This window comes from Gossypium arboreum, chromosome 12, assembly GCF_025698485.1.
Source record: "Gossypium arboreum isolate Shixiya-1 chromosome 12, ASM2569848v2, whole genome shotgun sequence".
Lineage (NCBI taxonomy): Eukaryota > Viridiplantae > Streptophyta > Magnoliopsida > Malvales > Malvaceae > Gossypium > Gossypium arboreum.
The window spans coordinates 92,686,353-92,704,809 of NC_069081.1; the positions used below are offsets into that span (position 1 = coordinate 92,686,353).

Genomic DNA, 18,457 nt, shown 5'->3' on the forward strand with positions numbered 1-18,457 from the left:
CCTAGAATTCTCTCTCTTACTAATTGACCATTTTTCCCTTCATGATCTTTTAGAATTTCATCCTTGAGTCATCATTTAATTTGGTAAAATTGCAATTTAGTCCCTCATAATTTTTCACCTATTCAATTTGGTCCTAATTCATCAATTTTTCTTGGTTTCTAAATCATTCCACCCTTAAAAAATTTACACCATTAGACCTTCAACTTTTTTATATTTACACTTCAACCCCTTAAATTTTGAGTATTTACTCTTGTGCAACAAGACTTTTCTCATCTTTGCAATTTAGTCCTTTCTTGTATTAATATATCATAATATACTTCCCAATATTGACATAACTCAAAAATTCCCTTTTTTTCACTTTATTTCCTTATTTTACTATATCATGGATAATATTTTCCTGTAAAATTTTCAGGGTATTACAGACGCCCTAGTGTTGCATAAACTCGATCTATGGATCCCCTTATTAGGTTTCACCCTAATCCGGCAAAATCTTATCACCCTATCTCTAGGCGTGCAATCAACTCCGCTTAATTATGACAAATTTACTCTTAAACAGGGTTTATTCCTCCTCTGAATAAGAGCATTAACTTGAATCAATATCATGGAATATTAAAACAAGAATTAAGAACATATAATTAAGAACAAGTCAAATATTTATCACACAATTCAGATAATAATAACAAGATCTTTCTTAGGTTTCATTCCCCTTAGGTATTTAGGGGGTTTAGTTCATAATTATAAAAGAAAACATCTCAGAAGAATAATGAATACAAAATATAAAGAAAACTCAAAACCCTTGAATGGAAATTGAAGGGAGATCTTCAGTCTTGACGATGAATCCGGCTTCTGAGATGGACCAATTGGCTTCCCTTGGGTAATTCCTTGCTTCCTACTCCGCGTGTCTGTTCTAAGTGACTCCTCCGATGTTTAAATAGGCTTTAGAATGCCTAAGAGCCCTGAAAAGTGGCCTTTTCCGAATAGGGCTATACTTAAGTTTGGCAGGGACACGCCCGTGTGACATGCCCGTGTGCGATTATTCCAGCCCATGGTCAAGGCTGTTGAATAGGCACGGGCATGTAGTCTATCCGTGTAAGTCGTGCCTCGATCCTGCCAAATGGACACGACCGTGTGACACGCCCATGTGAGGAAGTCCAGGCCGTGTTGATTTCCCATGTGGGTCCATTTTCTCCGTTTTCGACCCTTTTCTCGCTCTTTTTACTCTCCTATGCTCACCTCAGTATAAAACACGAAATTAAAGGATTAGGAGCATCAAATTCACCAAATCTAAGGAGAAACCATCCATAAATGTGATAAGCATGGGATAAAAACATGTATAAATTACGGTTTATCAAATACCCCCACACTTAAATGTTTGCTTGTACTCAAGCAAAATCATCAACTCACAATCAAAATAAATTCTTCTCAATTTATAATCCCTATCAATAATATCTCAAAATAATCCATAAGTAATCATACATTGAAAATTCAACTAAAAGTACATCAAAGTTTCAAACATTCCAAGTTGAGGATTTTATCATGAAAACATAGGTGCCCCCCCTCATCTAAGTAATCACCTTTGATCAAAATATCACAGAGTTTAACATTCTTACTAAAGATTCACTCAAATCACTCGAGGTGTTTAAGGACATCAAATGAAGCACACATTAGTCAATATGAAAAGTTGTTACCATAGGCTTGCTCATGAAAATCAAATCTCCACCACTATATATTGAGATGATACATCAATAAAAAAAGGTCTTTAGAGGGTTGTAACGTGGCTTTGGTTAGGGGGTGTGGTCACAAGCTGAAAGAAAAGGGTAGAACCGAGATTGAATTGAAGGAATCACCTAACTAGAAAAATAACTAATTATCAGTTGAATACAAGTGAGCTTCTTCTCAGAATGTGGAATTAACAATCAAGCTCAAAAATGACGAATTACTACTAATATGTATGTAAGTATTGTTTTTTTTTTTTGGAATATTAACTTGAATCAAATAACATAGAACTTAATTGTTGCAATGAAGAATAAAACATAGCTAAGCAATTAGTTCAAATCAAATCTCGACAAAAAAATGGAATCAAATTAGGGGATTTCAATAATAATGAGTTATGGGTTAATATTGAGGGTAAATCAATTGATGGCTTGTTAGGCTCAAAGGGGTTCACTAAAGGTTAATTATGAAGGTAGGCTTCTGTAGAGTGAATGGGTTAAACCTAAGTGCCTTTTATCATCTTGACATATCAAATCAAATGGTGTGGTCTTGACATGCATAATCAAGCAAGTTCTAGAATAACAAATCAATACTGACGCACTCATAATAAAAGTGAGCATGAAAAAAATAAAATATGCTCTAAAGGCTCAAGATCTCACAAAAATTATGGCTTTTTGATGTTTAAACTTGTGAATTTCAACTCAAGATGATACCTAAACTTAGGGAAGCAACCTAAAAGTTTTTAATTCTTCAAAAATCAACTTATCATGCTTGATTCCCTAATGTCTTAAAGTTTAAACAATCAATGAATAAATGTCTATGTTTTAATTCAAGACATATCAATAAAAATCGTAAATTAATTAAAATTCATTCTAATAGTGATATGAGTGATTCACATGAGAATAAGACAAAATTCAGGGATTTCTAATGATGATATAAAATACCCCCAACACTTAAGATGTACATTGCCCTCAATGTATAAAGATAGATATATTGAAAAATTAGATATATAACCATAAGATAGGGAGAGAAGTGAAACTTCCTGAATGATGAATGAATTCCTTAAATTGGAGTTATAGAAAATAATCGGCTAAGGCAATGACGAAAGTGGAGGAGGATACCACAGTGGTGGTAGAGGTTCATTAGTCCATAAGTCCTGTGCCAAAAGATTATTATATCTGGTAGTAGTTATGGTCGTGGTCGAGTAGGACATGGCAGTAGTGGAGAACCTTTGCAATTGGATTTTTTAGTTCCTATTCGATGATGAGCTTTGGAGCTCTTTATGACTGTGATAAAATCAAGAACTCTTTAGGAAATATAAGGAAGCATAATTACTCGTAATGAAATAGCCGAAAATAAAAATTGTAAAAACTAAAATTAAACTAATATTAAAGTAAAATGAAATAAAAACTACTTAAATAAGATAAATAAATATAAAAGTGAAGATAAAAATAAAAAGTTTTTAAACATCATCATCGCTGGATGGTTCGCGAGGTGGTGGTGGCGATGAGATGTGAAGGTGCTGATAAATCTGATAAAGAGTAGCATCAATGTGATCAAAATGCTGACAACACTATTGCTCAAATCGAGTAAGGCGCTCAGAGATGTCAGAGTATGAAGTCGCCGCATGAACTGGACAATGTATGGGTGGTGGCTGAGACAGTGGGTCCTCATGACGTGGGGGGACATCATCAATAATGTCCTCTGGGTCCTCCTCCTCGGTGGACTAGATGAGGCGGTACTGAGGAGGGTAGATGCCACATCGTTTCTCGATCTTCCTCATATGTAGCATGCTCAAGATGCCTTGTGGGGACAACTGGCCGATGAGAATGAGGCGGATGATTGCACCACTGTGTTAAGGAGCCCAAAGTACCGAGCCAATCGAGTCACATAGGGCCCGATAGAGATAACTCCTCTCCTATGTCGCTTCGTCTGATGGTGGATGGCGAGGACAATGAAGTAGGCAAGGTCGAAGACGTGCCCGTTCACCATGCTCCACAAGAAATAAGCGTCATGAATGTTGACGACGTCAGTGCTCTCTCGCCGTCCTGTCAGAGTGTGGGCCAAGATGACGTGTAGGTATCGCAGGGATGGGGTGAGGGCTGACGCCTTAGAGAAGCTAGGATCATAGGTGGCCGAGACAGGGACGAGGTCCTTCCAGCACTTTGAGGGAGAGTAGTGGATGTGGCGATGGAGGGTGTCGAGTTCGTTGTCGTCCATGGACTCCTTCGTGTACAGCCCTAGTGTAATTCGAAACTCCGGTACGCTCAACTGGAGCACTAGACCACCAAGGCGGAACTGGACCATTCCAGGATCGTCGAAGTTTGTCATGACGACTTGAAGATGGAAGGTCGAGCAGAGTTCCATCGTGAGCTCGATGTATGTCAGCTCGATGATCTCAAAGAAGAGCCCCCACGGTTCAGTCGTTAGGAGGGCTTAGACCTCGTCAACCATCTAAATTTGTTCGAGTGCGGCCCAGTCAATGTAGCGGCTCACACCTAGGGGTCAGGCCCGTAATATCTGAAATAGTTCCTCCTGGGGTCCCAAAGAGAACTTGAGGAAAGGGTGACAGATCTCAGCAGTAGGACCCGAAGAGGACGTTGCTCATTTCCTATTCTTTGAAGCGGGGATGGCGGTCTTCTTGCCACGTGAGGTCGAATAGTATACCTGCAATGGCAAATCGAAATAAAAAATAGAATTACTCCCCAATAATAGCATGGAAAAATATGCATGGTAAAACTAATATAGATATTTCCTAGAAGTCAAGTATGAAAGAACAATTATAAATAAACCCAATCAGATGAATTACGTCATTACTTATGAAAAGGACTATGAGAGTAATGCTAACGGAAATATTTAGTGAATGAATGCATGTGGGTAAGCATGAAATCTATGAAGCAAAAAGAATGGATGAATGTAACAAAATGTATTGACTAACATGGCAAGTTTCTATCATGATAACTATGATTATTTACTCAAAATACAAACAAAATATCATGAAATAAGTAAAAGAATGAAGAAAATAAAGGGGAAAAATGAACAAACGCAAGAGGGAGGAGCTTTGGATCATCGAAAGTAGTGTTGTAGTCGGCACACGGGCGTCGCAGAGAGGGCGTATGATAGGTGACCGTCGGCTAGGGTTGGGTTTTGGGGAAGGGATGATGAATAGTGAGGGTTTTATATAGATTTTTGGGCCCACGGCCGTGGGGCATGCCCGTGTGCCCTAATTTTTGCCCATGTGTTGCGTAATTTTTTAAATTTGGGCACGTTTGAGACTTGCACATGCTCGTGCTCTTTAGGCGTGTTGGCGCCCACGGTCGTGTCGCACAACCGCGTCCTATTTCGTTCGCTTTTCCCACGCCTATGTTCCAATGCGCACGCCCATGTTATTTTATCAATCTTTAGCACGGGTGATGCGTGATATTCGTAACAGGTTTTAAAGATTTATAAATGAAACGTTCTTGAGACTAACTTATTATCACGATTAAGGCAAGTGTACCTATCGAATAGTAGTATAGTTCAGCAAGACCAGATTGTCGAACCCAAAGGAACTACGAGTATTAGTATTTACTTCCTTTTTATTATCTAGCCTAAAATTTAAGAGGTTTGGTTGTCTAAACTAATTACTAACTAAGAATACATAGAAAATAAAACTTGGGAAAATACTTTTGGGAAAATTCGATTGATTGAGACAATACCTAAGGACAAATCCACCTAAACTTCACTTGTTATTTGACTCTGAATCAGATGATTTATTCATTTGACTTGATCCATAGAAATCCCTAAGTTATATTATTATCTCTCTCGAGACTAATAACGTCTAACCCTAGATTGAATAATTGAAATCTCTTTCTAGTTAACACCCTAGAATTGCATTAACTCGATCTATGGATTCCCTTATTAGGTTTCACCTTAATCGGCAAAATCTTGTCACCCTATCTCAAGGCGCGCAATCAACTCTGCTTAATTATGACAAATTTACTCTTAGACAGGGTCTATTCCTACTCTGAATAAGAGCTTAACTTGAATCAATATCTTGGAATATCAGAACAAGAATTAAGAACATATAATTAAGAACAAGTCAAATATTTATCATACAATTCAGATAATAATAACAAGATCTGTCTTAGGTTTCATTCCCCTTAGGTATTTACGGGTTTAATTCATACTTATGAAAGAAAACATCTCAAAAGCATAAAGATAACAAAACCTAAGAAAACCCAAAACTCCTAAAGGAACTTGAAGGGAGATCTCTAGTCTTGATGATGAATTCGGCTCTTGAGATGGATCAATCAGCTTTCCTTGAGTAATTCCTTTGATAAACCATAAATTATACATATTTTTATCCCATTTTTAATGCATTTTATGGATGATTTCGCATTAGAATTGGTGAATTCGATGCTCCTAATGTTTTAATTTCATGTTTTATACTTAGGAGAGCATAGGAGAGCGAAAGGAACGAGAAACGGGCCAAAAAAGGAGAAAATGGGCCAAGGTATGAAATCAGCATGGCCTAGACCTCCTCACACGGGCAGACCACATGGCCGTGTCAATTTGGCAGGCTCGAGCACTGCCTGAAGTAATCAAACACGGGCATGTACGACGGGCGCGTCTCTGTCGAGCCCAAGTTGAGTCCAATTCAAAAAAGGCTAATTTTGAGGGTTTTTAGGCATTTCAAAGCCTATAAATACACCCTAGAGGAGGAGGAAAAAGAGAGGGAGAAGGGGAAGTAAGGAATTACTCCAAGGAAGCTATTGATCCATCTCAGAAGCCAGATTCATCATCAAGACTTAAGATCTCTCCTCAATTTCCCTTCAGGAGTTTTGGGTTTTCTTTATGTTTTGTATTATTTATTCTTCTGAGATGTTTTCTTATTTAGTTATAAACTAAAACCCCTAAATACCTAAGGGGAATGAAACCTAAGACGAATCTTGTTATTATTTTCTGAATAGTATGATAAATATTTAACTTGTTCTTAATTATGTGCTCTTAATTCTTGTTTTGATATCCCAAGATACTGATTCAAGACATACTCTTATTCAGAGGAGGAATAGACCTTGTCTAAGAGTACATTTTTCATAATTAAGCGGAGTTGATTGCGCGTCTAGACATAGGGTGACAAGATTTTTTCGGATTAGGGTGAAACCTAATAAGGGGATCTATAGATCGAGTTAATGCAACCCTAGAATGTTAATTAGAGAAAAGTCTCGGTTATTCAATCTAGGGATGAGACGTTATTAGTCTTGAATAGGGATAATAACATAACTTAGGGATCTCTATGGAACAAGTTGAATGAATAAATCGTCCGATTCGGAGCCAGAATAACAAGTAAAGTCTAGGTGGATTTTTCCTTAGGTATTGTCTTAAGTCAATCGATTTTTCCCAAAAGCAATTCCCCAATTCTTTTCTCTGTGCGTTCTTAATTTAGATAATTAGTTAATTAAAACAAAACCTATTTATTCTTAAGCTAGATAATAAAAAGATAGTCATTACTAGTACTTTTAGTTCCTTTGGGTTCGACAATCTGGTCTTGCTAAAACTATACTACTGTTCGATAGGTACACTTGCCTACATCGCGATAATAGTTAGTTCAAGAATGAGTAATTATAAATATTTAAAACCTATCACGAAACCACGCGATCAAGTTTTTGGCGCCATGGCCGGGGAACTGAAATATTAGGAACGCTCAATTTTTATTACCTTAGCCATTTATTTTTCTTGCAATTTAATTTAATTTAATTATTTATTAACTTACTTTTTCTTTCCCTTGGCAGCTTTTTATAATTTATGACTAGAAGAAACCCGTCGGGACCATTACTTTTTGACGAAGAAATTGATCGTACAGTTTGTAAAAACCAAAGAGAAATAAGGCGCAACTTAAAATACACGGAGAACGAGTAAGAAGACGATACTCAACCCCCAACCGAAGAGATGGCTGAAACCCAAGGCAATCAGCTACCTCCTGCAATTGCAGTTAATCAAAATCCTACTCCACATACTATGTATGATTATGCTAAACCTTCTTTAACAGGAACTGAATCTAGCATAGTTAGACCTGCTGTAGCTGCAAATACTTTTGAATTAAAACCTAACACTATTCAGATGATACAACAATTTGTTCAGTTTGATGGTTTGCAGGATGAAGATCCCAACGCTCACTTAGCAAACTTTCTGGAATTTTGCGATACATTTAAAATCAATGGCGTTTCTGATTATGCCATTCATCTTCGGTTATTCCATTTTTCATTAAGGAACAAAGCTAAACAGTGGTTGAACTCGTTACCACGAGGGTCAATTACTATTTAGGAAAAAATGACCGAAAAATTCTTACTAAAATATTTTCCGCCGGCTAAAACGGCTAAATTACGTAATGACATCTCTTCTTTTGTGCAGATGGATTTAGAAACCCTCTACGATGCATGGGAGAGATACAAAGACTTACTGAGAAGGTGCCCTCACCATGGGTTACCGCTTTGGCTCCAAGTACAAACATTTCACAATGGTCTGAATCCTTCGACTTGGTAAATGGTTGACGCAACAGCGGGCGGAACCATCAACAATAAAACACCTGAAAATGCCTATGAGTTTATAGAGGAGATGTCACTGAATAACTATTAGTGGCAAGTCATGAGGACAAAGCCAATTAAACAGTCGGCATTTATAACGTCGATTCGGTCACCATGCTCTCTAATCAGGTAGAACTCTTAAATAAAAAGATTGATGGTTTTCTTAGTTCTTCACAGGTTCACCCAGTAATGCAGTGCGAAGCAAGTAGCGATGGAACAAGCTATACGGAATATCAACCTTATGGCCATAACATGGATAACGAGCAACTAAACTACATGGGTAATAATCCTCGACCTCAAAACAATCCATTTAGTAACACTTACAACGCAGGTTGGAGGAACCATCCCAATTTTTCGTGGGGAGGCCAAGGAAACCAAAGACCACAACATCCTCCAGGTTTTTAGCAACCACCCTACCAATAGGAAAAAAAGACAAACCTTGAAGAGATGCTCTCAAAGTTTATATCAGTGTCAGAAACCCGTTTTTAGAACACCGAGACAACACTTAAAAATCAACAAGCGTCGATCCAAGGGCTCGAAACTCAGATAGGCCAACTTTCCAAACTAATCTCCGAATGACCACAAGGCAGTTTGCCAAGTAATACTGAACCCAACCTAAGGGAACAACTCAACACGATTAATGTTCAAGATGAAGAAGGATTTGTGGAGCTTGAACCAGAACCGCGACAAGAAACTGTGATAAGCAAAGGTCAAGGTAAGGTAGATCAAAATACAAACAAACCAATGACTGTCGAATATAAACCTCGTGTGCCATACCCCAACGCGACAAGGAAAGACTGCTCAGATGAACAATTTGGTAAATTCCTTAAACTCTTAAAAAAAATTACATATTAACTTACCGTTTATTGAAGCTCTATCGCAGATGCCAAACGCAATGAAATTTTTAAAGGAGCTTTTAGCAAATAAGCGGAAGTTGGACGAAGCATCGCATGTGGAGCTGAACGTAGTTTGCTCGGCCATTATCTAAAATAAACTACCAACAAACTAAAAGACCCAGGGAGCTTTACTATTCCTTGCTTAATTGGTAGTTTAGATGTTAATCATGCATTAGCTGATCTAAGGGCTAGTATCAACGTCATGCCTTACAAAATGTTTAAGCAACTAGATCTCGGGAAACCCAAACAGACTAGGATGAGCATTTAATTAGCAGATAAAACTATAAGATTCACTAGAGGTATTATTGAAGATGTGCTAGTCAAAATCAATAAATTTATATTTCCCGTTGACTTTATTGTTCTAGACATAGAAGAGGATAGCAACACTCCCTTAATTCTAGGAAGGCCCTTTTTAGCAACTGCTAAAACCATCATTGATGTTGGCACAGGTGAACTCACACTCCGGGTGGGACACGAAACAATCACCCTTCAAACTTGCAATTCTGGAAACACATCAGGAATTGAAAGTGATCATTTAAACCATTCTACTAAAACTAACAATATGGTGTAACCTACTTTACAGAAAATGAGTCTGAAGGAAGCACACGAGTCATTCTCAAGTACCAGAAGAGGACCTATTCATGAAGATCGAAGACTACAAATCGAGGAACTCGATGAATGGCGGACACATAAACCAAGAACACCCGACAAACCAAAACTATGCCAAAACAAGCCCGATACCTCTCCAAATCAACTTAAGGTTGGTGATAAGGTCTTATTAGATGTCACAGATCCCACATTGTCACTACCACACCGAATAAGGAAACCCCTCTTACGGTACTTAGTATTTTTCCATTCGGTACGGTAGAGGTGAGTCATCCCAAGTTCGATACTTTTAAGGTAAACAACACCCGATTAAAACTATATTTTAATGAGATTGATAGCAGGAATGAGGAGTATGAACTCCTCAAACCACCATAACCATTCACTGAAAAGGTAAGTTGAGCTTAGACTATAAATAAGTGCTTCTCGGAAGCAAACCCGAGCACTAACAATATTAATTTCTTTAAATTTTGGTATTTAACTCCTAACTTACTAATAGAGATCTTGAATACAGGTGTTTTCACAGAGACACGGCCAAGCACACGGGCGTGCTTAAGGCCGTGTGAAAACAGGGCAAGGATTTCCCCAACACGGGCTATGATAAAATGCTACGGCCGTGTGATATAGCCGTGGTTGAGCCTGCCAAAACAACACGGGCGTGCGACACGCCCGTGTGGAACAACCGTGGTCGAACCTATTAAATTAACACGGGAGTGGGGCTTACACACACGGGCATGGGAGAAGCAAACGAAGCTAGACACAACCGTGCGACACGGCCATGTGAACCCACACGTTCGAGGAACACGGGCGTGTACTACATGTTAGACGCGCCCAAATTTGAAATTCACGAATCACATGAGCTGAAATTGGGGGACACGGGCGTGTGCCCTTGTCGTGTGGCCCAAAATCTATAAATACCCTGCACTATTCACTTTCTTCCCCATTCAAAAACCCTAACCCTAGCCGCTGCAACTCCACACGGCATCCCTGCCATGCCCGTGCGCCGCCTACAAATCCATTCTCGACACCCAATCTCTCCTATTAGCTTTTGTTAACTCCTTTTTTTCTTTTATTTCATTGATTTATAATTCTTTTTATCATATTAATCTATACTTTTCATGTTATTTCCATATTGATAATTACATAAATTTCATTTATCAAATAAGTTATCATCTTTCTCATGTTTAAAATCTTACTCATTATATGATTCCTACACTTCATTCAATTAGTAAGAAGTGAATATTCATGGCTAGGATAGTTGAAATAATCATGCATATTTTGTTGACATCTCTTTTCATTCATATAGTATTTTGCATTCCATTCCTTGCCATTTTTGCTTATATTACCACACTCATGCCACAAAGAAATGGGTCATTGAACTTATTGTTTCAATTGAATTTAGTAATTGTGGCTAAATTTAGTTATGCATTTTCCTTTTTGATTTAGTCGCTTTCTTTTTATATATTATAAATTGTCTACTCATCAAAAGACGAATTGATATCTCCACTTGCAGGTACACAACGTCGTCTTCAAGAGGAAAGAAAATCGTTGTACCTACTTCAAAGAAGAGGAAGGGAGCGTCCTCTTCCGCAGGTCCAATCGCGAAAATTCGTCACCCTCTTCTACAGTTTCCCCGAAGGCCTCAGGAAGAACTTTTCCAGATACTTTGGGCTCGACCTTTAATTGCGGGCCGCTGCATCGACTGGGCTGCCGTAGAACAAGTTCAGATAGCTGATGCGATTCGGGCCCTCCTAACCGCCAACCGTTGGGAGCTATTCTTTGGGATCATCAAACCAACATACCTCGAGCTCACGATGAAACTATACTCAATGTTCCATCTCCAGACCGTAATGACGAACTACGATGATCCTGACATGGTCCAATTTCGCCTAGGCAGATTAATCCGCAAGCTAAGCATCCCAGAGTTTGGTGCTGCACTAGGCTTATATACAGAGGAGTTCAATGAGGAGAATGAACTACATGCTCTTAGTCACCACATACATTTCTCTCCTTCTAAGTGCTGGCACACTTTGGCCCCTAGCACGACCTCCTACAATCCTAGCCGCTCCAAAGCATCAGTTCTCCCACCATCCCTGAGGTACTTACATGCTATTTTAGCTCACACGATTACAGGGAGGCGAGAGAGCACTGGCGTCGTCAACACCCACGACGTCTACTTCTTATGGTGCATGTCGCAAGGGCACGTCATCGACCTTCCCTATTTAATCGCCCTTACGATTCAGCACCAAACGAAGCAGCATCAGAAGGGGGTAATCTCCATTGGCCCATATGTGACTCAACTGGCGCGACACTTCGGGCTCCTCAACACCGCAGCCCAAGAATCATCTCGTACCTTCATCGGCCAGATGTCTCCACAAGGTATCTCAAGCATCTTTAGCATGAGGATGATCGAGAGGTACCAAGGAACCTACCCTCCCCAATACCGTCTCACCCAATTTACCGAGGAGGAAGCCTACGAGGATATTCCTAAAGATGTCGCCCCACAGCACAAGGACCCACTGACTCAGCCACCACCACCCTCTCGTCCAGTTCATGCGGCAGCTTCATATGCTGACATCTCTGAGCGCCTCACCCGATTCGAGCAGCAGTGTTTTCAACGATTTGACAACATTGATGCTACTCTACAGCAGATTTTTCAGCACTTTCACATCTCATCGCCAGTCCCACCTCGCGAACTGTAGCAACCTAATTTTCAGTGGTGTCGGAATAGTGATTCGAGATCACTAAATCTGACAAATGAGTAGGAAATATTATTAATTTAGTGAGTATAAATTAAATGTGAAGCTAGGAAAAATTTTGAAATAGTGAATAGTGTACTAAAAATAAATATTAAAATAATTAGAATCGAAAATGAGGTATCGAGACCTTGGGAATTTTAAATCGAGCCATAAATATTTTTATAAATATTTATGGAGTGTTAATATGTTAGTATTAAAGTTTCGTCAAGAAATTTTAAAGTTCTGATAGTTAATTGAACAAAAAGGACTAAATTGTATCAAATGCAAAATTGTGGGAAATGATTAAATAGCTTAATTGATAAAAGAAAGAGGGTTTAAAAGGAAAATAGACCCAAGGAATATTTGGGATGGACGGCAAGGGCATGAAATCAGCAAGAAAATAAGGAGAATTAAGGGAAAATTTGGAAAATTGTAAAATTTACTTAATAAAGCTAGGACTAAAGTGGAATTATCTAGATTTCTCTTTATTTTTCTGCATTCTCATCAGAAAAACGCCATGGAGGAGTTCTATTAAGCTGTTTTTTCATATTTTTACTCCAAGTAAGTTCAATTCTTGATTATTTCTTGAAATTTTTGTGCTTTTGTGACTTTTACAACTAGGTCCACTTGTTGAATTCATTAGTTTTTGATTCTATGAAAGAAATTGAAAGTTTCTATACATATGTGCTGGAATTATATGATGATTTGGCATGGAATTAGAGCTTTAAATTTTTTATATGTTGATTTTATTGTAAGAATTGAATAGAAAGTGAATGTTTGGGACCTAATTGTAAAAGAGTTTGAAGTTAGAGTTTTATGTGGAAATTATGAATTTCAATATTTATGAAATAACTTATAATGTTTATGAAAAGTATTAATTGAGAAAATTATCTTAATTGAGGGGTTAATTGAGCAAGGACTGAATTGTATGAATTGTGAAATTTGGGGCAAAATGGAAATCAACATTTTGCACTAAAACTGTTTTGGACAGCAGCAGTAGTCTAACTTTGAAAAATCACCAAACATTGTAGAAATGGAATTAGAGGATGAATAAAATATGAAATTAAAGCTTATTGAGTCTAGTTTCTTATAGAAGAAATAATGTAAGCAATGGAATTGTAAATCAAGAGATATGATAAAGTTTTTGAGACAAGTTCAGAATGATTTCGGGTTCCCCTGTTCTGACTTTGTAAAATCATCAAAAATTGGATAAAAATAATTATGGGATTAAATTTATATGTTTAGAATTCTTAATGAGTCTATTTTCAATAGAAACAAACGAGAACATCATTTGAATCCTGTACAAGGAGATAATTATTTTTTAGTGAAGAAGGGTCAGAACTGTCAGACAGCAGAATAGGGGAGATTTCAATGAATAAACTGTATTAATTGGCCCAACCAAAAATTATGAAAATTTTATGGTAAGAAGATATGTGAATCTAGTTTCAGAGAAAATTAGCGGATCTTAATTTGGAGTTTCGTAACTTTAGATATAAATAATTTAGTGACTATGACACGGGTGGATAGCTTGAATATTCACATAAGTAATTAGTGAAAATTATGGATAAGGTTACTTACAAGTGTGTTATTTATACCAAGGATGTGGATGGAGAGGAGGAGGAGGAAAAATATATGAATGACTCATGTATAAATTGATCACATGCCCTATTATAATCGATAAGTGTTGAATTAGAAACGATATAATGTTTTATTTGGAATATTTATTATGAAATTATGATTATCGCTATAATACAAAAATCGAACTTGTGAGTTTATATAACTAAATTTAGTGACCATTTGTTAATATTATTAAATTTCAATATTATTTTATGAATGGTGATTAATATTTATATATGTTAATTGTTGAAAATAAGTAAATTATGTACAAAAGTTATGAAATTGAACTGAAAATTTCGAAGGAACGGAACGCAAGAAATAAGTACAATTTTTTAGTGGAAAAGATGAATTGACGGTAAATTACCCAAGTAAACCGAGATTCAGCATTTGTTGCGAATTCTCGTGTTTGCTTTCTGTTTAGCTCTTACGAGCTTCCGTTAACTCATATGAGTTTCAATTAACCCTTTTGGGGTTTCAGTTCAGCTCTGGTGAGCTTCAGTTAGCCTTCGGGCTTCCGTATAGCACTTATGTGCTTCAGTTAGCCTTCGGGCTTCCGTTTAGCACTTATGTGCTTCAGTTAGACTTCGGGCTTCAGATCACGATGTACTCAAATCCGTAAGCTGTTCCTTGAATGGACAAGTTGGTAAGTCATAAATGAAACATGTGGAAAAAGAAAAGTAATGTTATCATTATTATTATTGATCTCAATTATGTGATTTTGTCATTCAGAGATTGTGTTTGACAAGATATGTTAGTAAATTATGAGGATGTGAATCAAAGTGACAGAATTTAAACACCTAATGAGGTTGAGCTCATTCACACGAATTTGTCATTTGAAATTGTGATTGACAGAAAAAAACAGTGAATTGCATGCTTATCAATGGTTACACATAATTATCTAAAAAACAAGAAAAAATGACGGTTATTGATATATGGAAATGTGAGACATTGATATATGAATGTGGAATATGTTTGATAAATGTGTTCATTCTTAATTATGGAATTATGTACCTCATGTATGCTATTTGCATAAAGATGATATTTTAAATACTTTGGTGAGTAAAGCTTAAATATGAAATAGTATGAAATCGAGACAAGTTGTTATGAAAATATATTTAAATTATCTGTAAGTGTTTTTGTACTCCTCGGTAATGCCTCGTACTCTATTCCGGCGACGGATACGAGTAAGGGGTGTTACATTTAGTGGTATCAGAGCTATGGTTTAGTCGGTTCTCGGATTAACCTAGCGTATGTGAGTTTAGCTATACATGCTATATTACTACTCGTGATAGTGTGATATCTTTCGGCTCTAACGAAATTGGTTTGTTAAGACCGAGGTGCTTTCCAACCGAGCTAATCTTGACAGTGCGAAAATTTGGTGTTGAGACATTGAAAATGTGTTTGTGTTAAGTTGAAACTTGACAAGGTCAAGTTTAAACATATTTATTGAAGATGTTTAAACATATTTATTTATTATTTTATGTTTTTAATTTTTATTGAAACTACTTTTTATTTTTTATTTTTATTAGATTTTAAAAATTTTATTTTTAATTATTAATTTCGGTTATTTCTTTTTGAATAATTATTCTCCCTAATATCCCCTAAAAAGTTCCTGATTTTATCACAGTCATATAGAGCTCTTAAGCTCATCGTCACATAGGAACTAAAACTCCACCAGGAAAGGTTCTCCACGACTGCCATGTCCTGCTCGCCCACGACCATAGCTACCACTAGAGATAATATCCTTTTGGCGTAGGACTTATGGCCTAATGGACCTCTACGACCGCCGGAGTATCCTCCTCCACTCTCGAATCGATTCCTCTCCAGAACTCCAGTTCGAGGAATTCATCATACAGAAGTTTCTCTTCTCTCCCTAACTTATTTTTACACTCTAATATATATCTTTGTACATTGAGGGTAATGTACATCTTAAGTGTGGGGGAGTATTTATTTCATTATCAGAAAAATCCCTGAATGATTGTCTTGTTCTCTTGAAAAGCTTTCATATCATATTTAGGATAAATTTTAATTGATTTATGATTTTGATTGATATATCTTGAATTAAAACAAAGGGATTTATGCATTGATTTTTAAACTTTAAGACATTAAAGAATCAAGCATGATAAGTTGATTTTTGAGAGTTTAAAATTATAGGTTGTTTCCCCAAGTCTAGGTATTACTTTGAATTGGAATTCACGAGTCTAAACATCAAAAAGCCATAATTTTTGTGAGATTATTGAGCCTTTTGAGCATCTATTAATTCTTTCATACTCACTTTCATTATTGCTTTGAGTGCGTCAGTATTGAACTGTTATTCTAGAACTTGCTTGATTATGCATGTCGAGACCACACCATTTGATTTGATATGTCAAAATGATTAAGGCACTTAGGATTCACCCACTCATGCCATGAAAAGCCTACCTTCACGATTAACCCTTAGTAAACTCATTTGAGCCTAACAAGTCATTCCTTGTATTAACCTAAATATTAACCTTTAACCCATTATTGTTGAAATCCCCTAAATCAATCCCTATTTTTGTCGAGATTTGAGTTGAATGGGTTGCTTAGCTATGTTTTGTTCTTAATAGTTAGTCTATATTATTTTAACTTGTTCTTAAAAAAATATATATGTATACATATCTGTAATTTCAAATTCTGAGAAGAAGCTCTATTGTACGCACGTGAAGATTAACTATTTTTCTAGTTAGGCAATTTTTCAATTCAATCTCGATTCTAACCCTTTCTTTCAGCTTGTGACCACACCCCATGACCAAGCTTCACTACAACCCTCTAAAGACCTTTTGATTGATGTATCATCTTAAATTATAGTGGTGGAGATCTAATTTTCATGCAAGCCTATAGTAATGACTTTTCATTATTGACTATTGAGTGCTTCATTTATTGTCCTTAAACACCTCGAGTGATTTGAGTGAATCTTTAGTGAGGATGTGAAACTTTGTGATATTCTGAATCAAAGGTAATTACTTAAGATGCGGAGAGACACCTATGTTTGCATGATTAAATACTCAACTTGAAATGTTTGAAAATTTTATGTTCCTTTAGTTGAATTCTCAATGTATGATTACTTATGGATTAATGTGAGATATTATCGATAGAAATTATAAGTTGAGAAGAATTTATTTTGATTATGAGTTGAGAATTTTGCTTGAGGACAAGCAAATGCTTAAGTGTGGGGGTATTTGATAAACCGTAAATTATACATATTTTTACCCCATGTTTAATGCATTTTATGGATGATTTCCTATTAGAATTGGTGAATTTGATGCTCCTAATGCTTTAATTTCATTTTTATACTTAGGAGAGCATAGGAAAGTGAAAGGAACGAGAAACTGGCCAAAAACAGAGAAAATGGGCCAAGGTACGAAATCAACACGGCCTAGACCTCCTCACACGGACAGACCACACGGCCGTGTCAATTTGGCAAGCTCGAGCACGGCCTGAAGTAATCGAACACGGGCGTGTGCCACGGGCGTGTCTCTGCCGAGCCCAAGTTGAGTCCAATTCAGAAAAGGCTAATTTCGAGGGTTTTTAGGCATTCCAAAGCCTATAAATACACCCTAGAGGAGGAAGAAAAAGAGAGGGAAAGGGGGAGTAAGGAATTACTCCAAGGAAGCCGATTGATCCATCTCAAAAGCGGGATTCATAATCAAGACTTAAGATCTCTCCTCAATTTCCCTTCAGGAGTTTTGGGTTTTCTTTATGTTTTGTATTCTTTATTCTTCTGAGATGTTTTCTTATTTAGTTAGGATCTAAAACCCCTAAATACCTAAGGGGAATGAAACCTAAGACGAATCTCGTTATTATTTTCTGAATCGTATGATAAATATTTAACTTGTTCTTAATTATGTGTTCTTAATTCTTGTTTTGATATCCCAGGATACTAATTCAAGACATGCTCTTATTCAGAGGAGGAATAGACCCTGTCTAAAAGTACATTTTTCATAATTAAGCGGAGTTGATTGCGCGCCTAGACATAATACCTAAGCGGAGTTGATTGCGTGTCATAATTCAAGGCATGGGCGTGTGATCCACCCGTGTAAGTCTTGCTTCGATCCTACCAAATTGACACAGCCGAGTGACACACCCGTGTGAGGAAGTCCATGCCATGTTATTTTCCCATGTGGGTCTATTTTCTCTGTTTTTAGCCCGTTTCTCGCTCTTTTTACTCTACTATGCTCTCTTAAGTATAAAACATGAAATGAAAGGACTAGAAGCATCGAATTCACCAAATATAAGGAGAAACCATCCATAAATGCGTTAGGCATGGGGTAAAAATATGTATAAATTACAGTTTATCAAATAC

The 18,457-nt window shown here is 37.0% G+C and overlaps 1 non-coding gene across 1 annotated transcript; it reads right to left on the reverse strand.

Annotated features, from left to right (window-relative positions):
* Nucleotides 1-8,073: 8,073 nt before the first annotated feature.
* Nucleotides 8,074-8,180, reverse strand: LOC128285969 (small nucleolar RNA R71). The gene has a single exon (XR_008276516.1). It is a non-coding gene; the product is annotated as a small nucleolar RNA R71 (small nucleolar RNA).
* Between the last annotated feature and the right edge of the window lie 10,277 nt (nucleotides 8,181-18,457).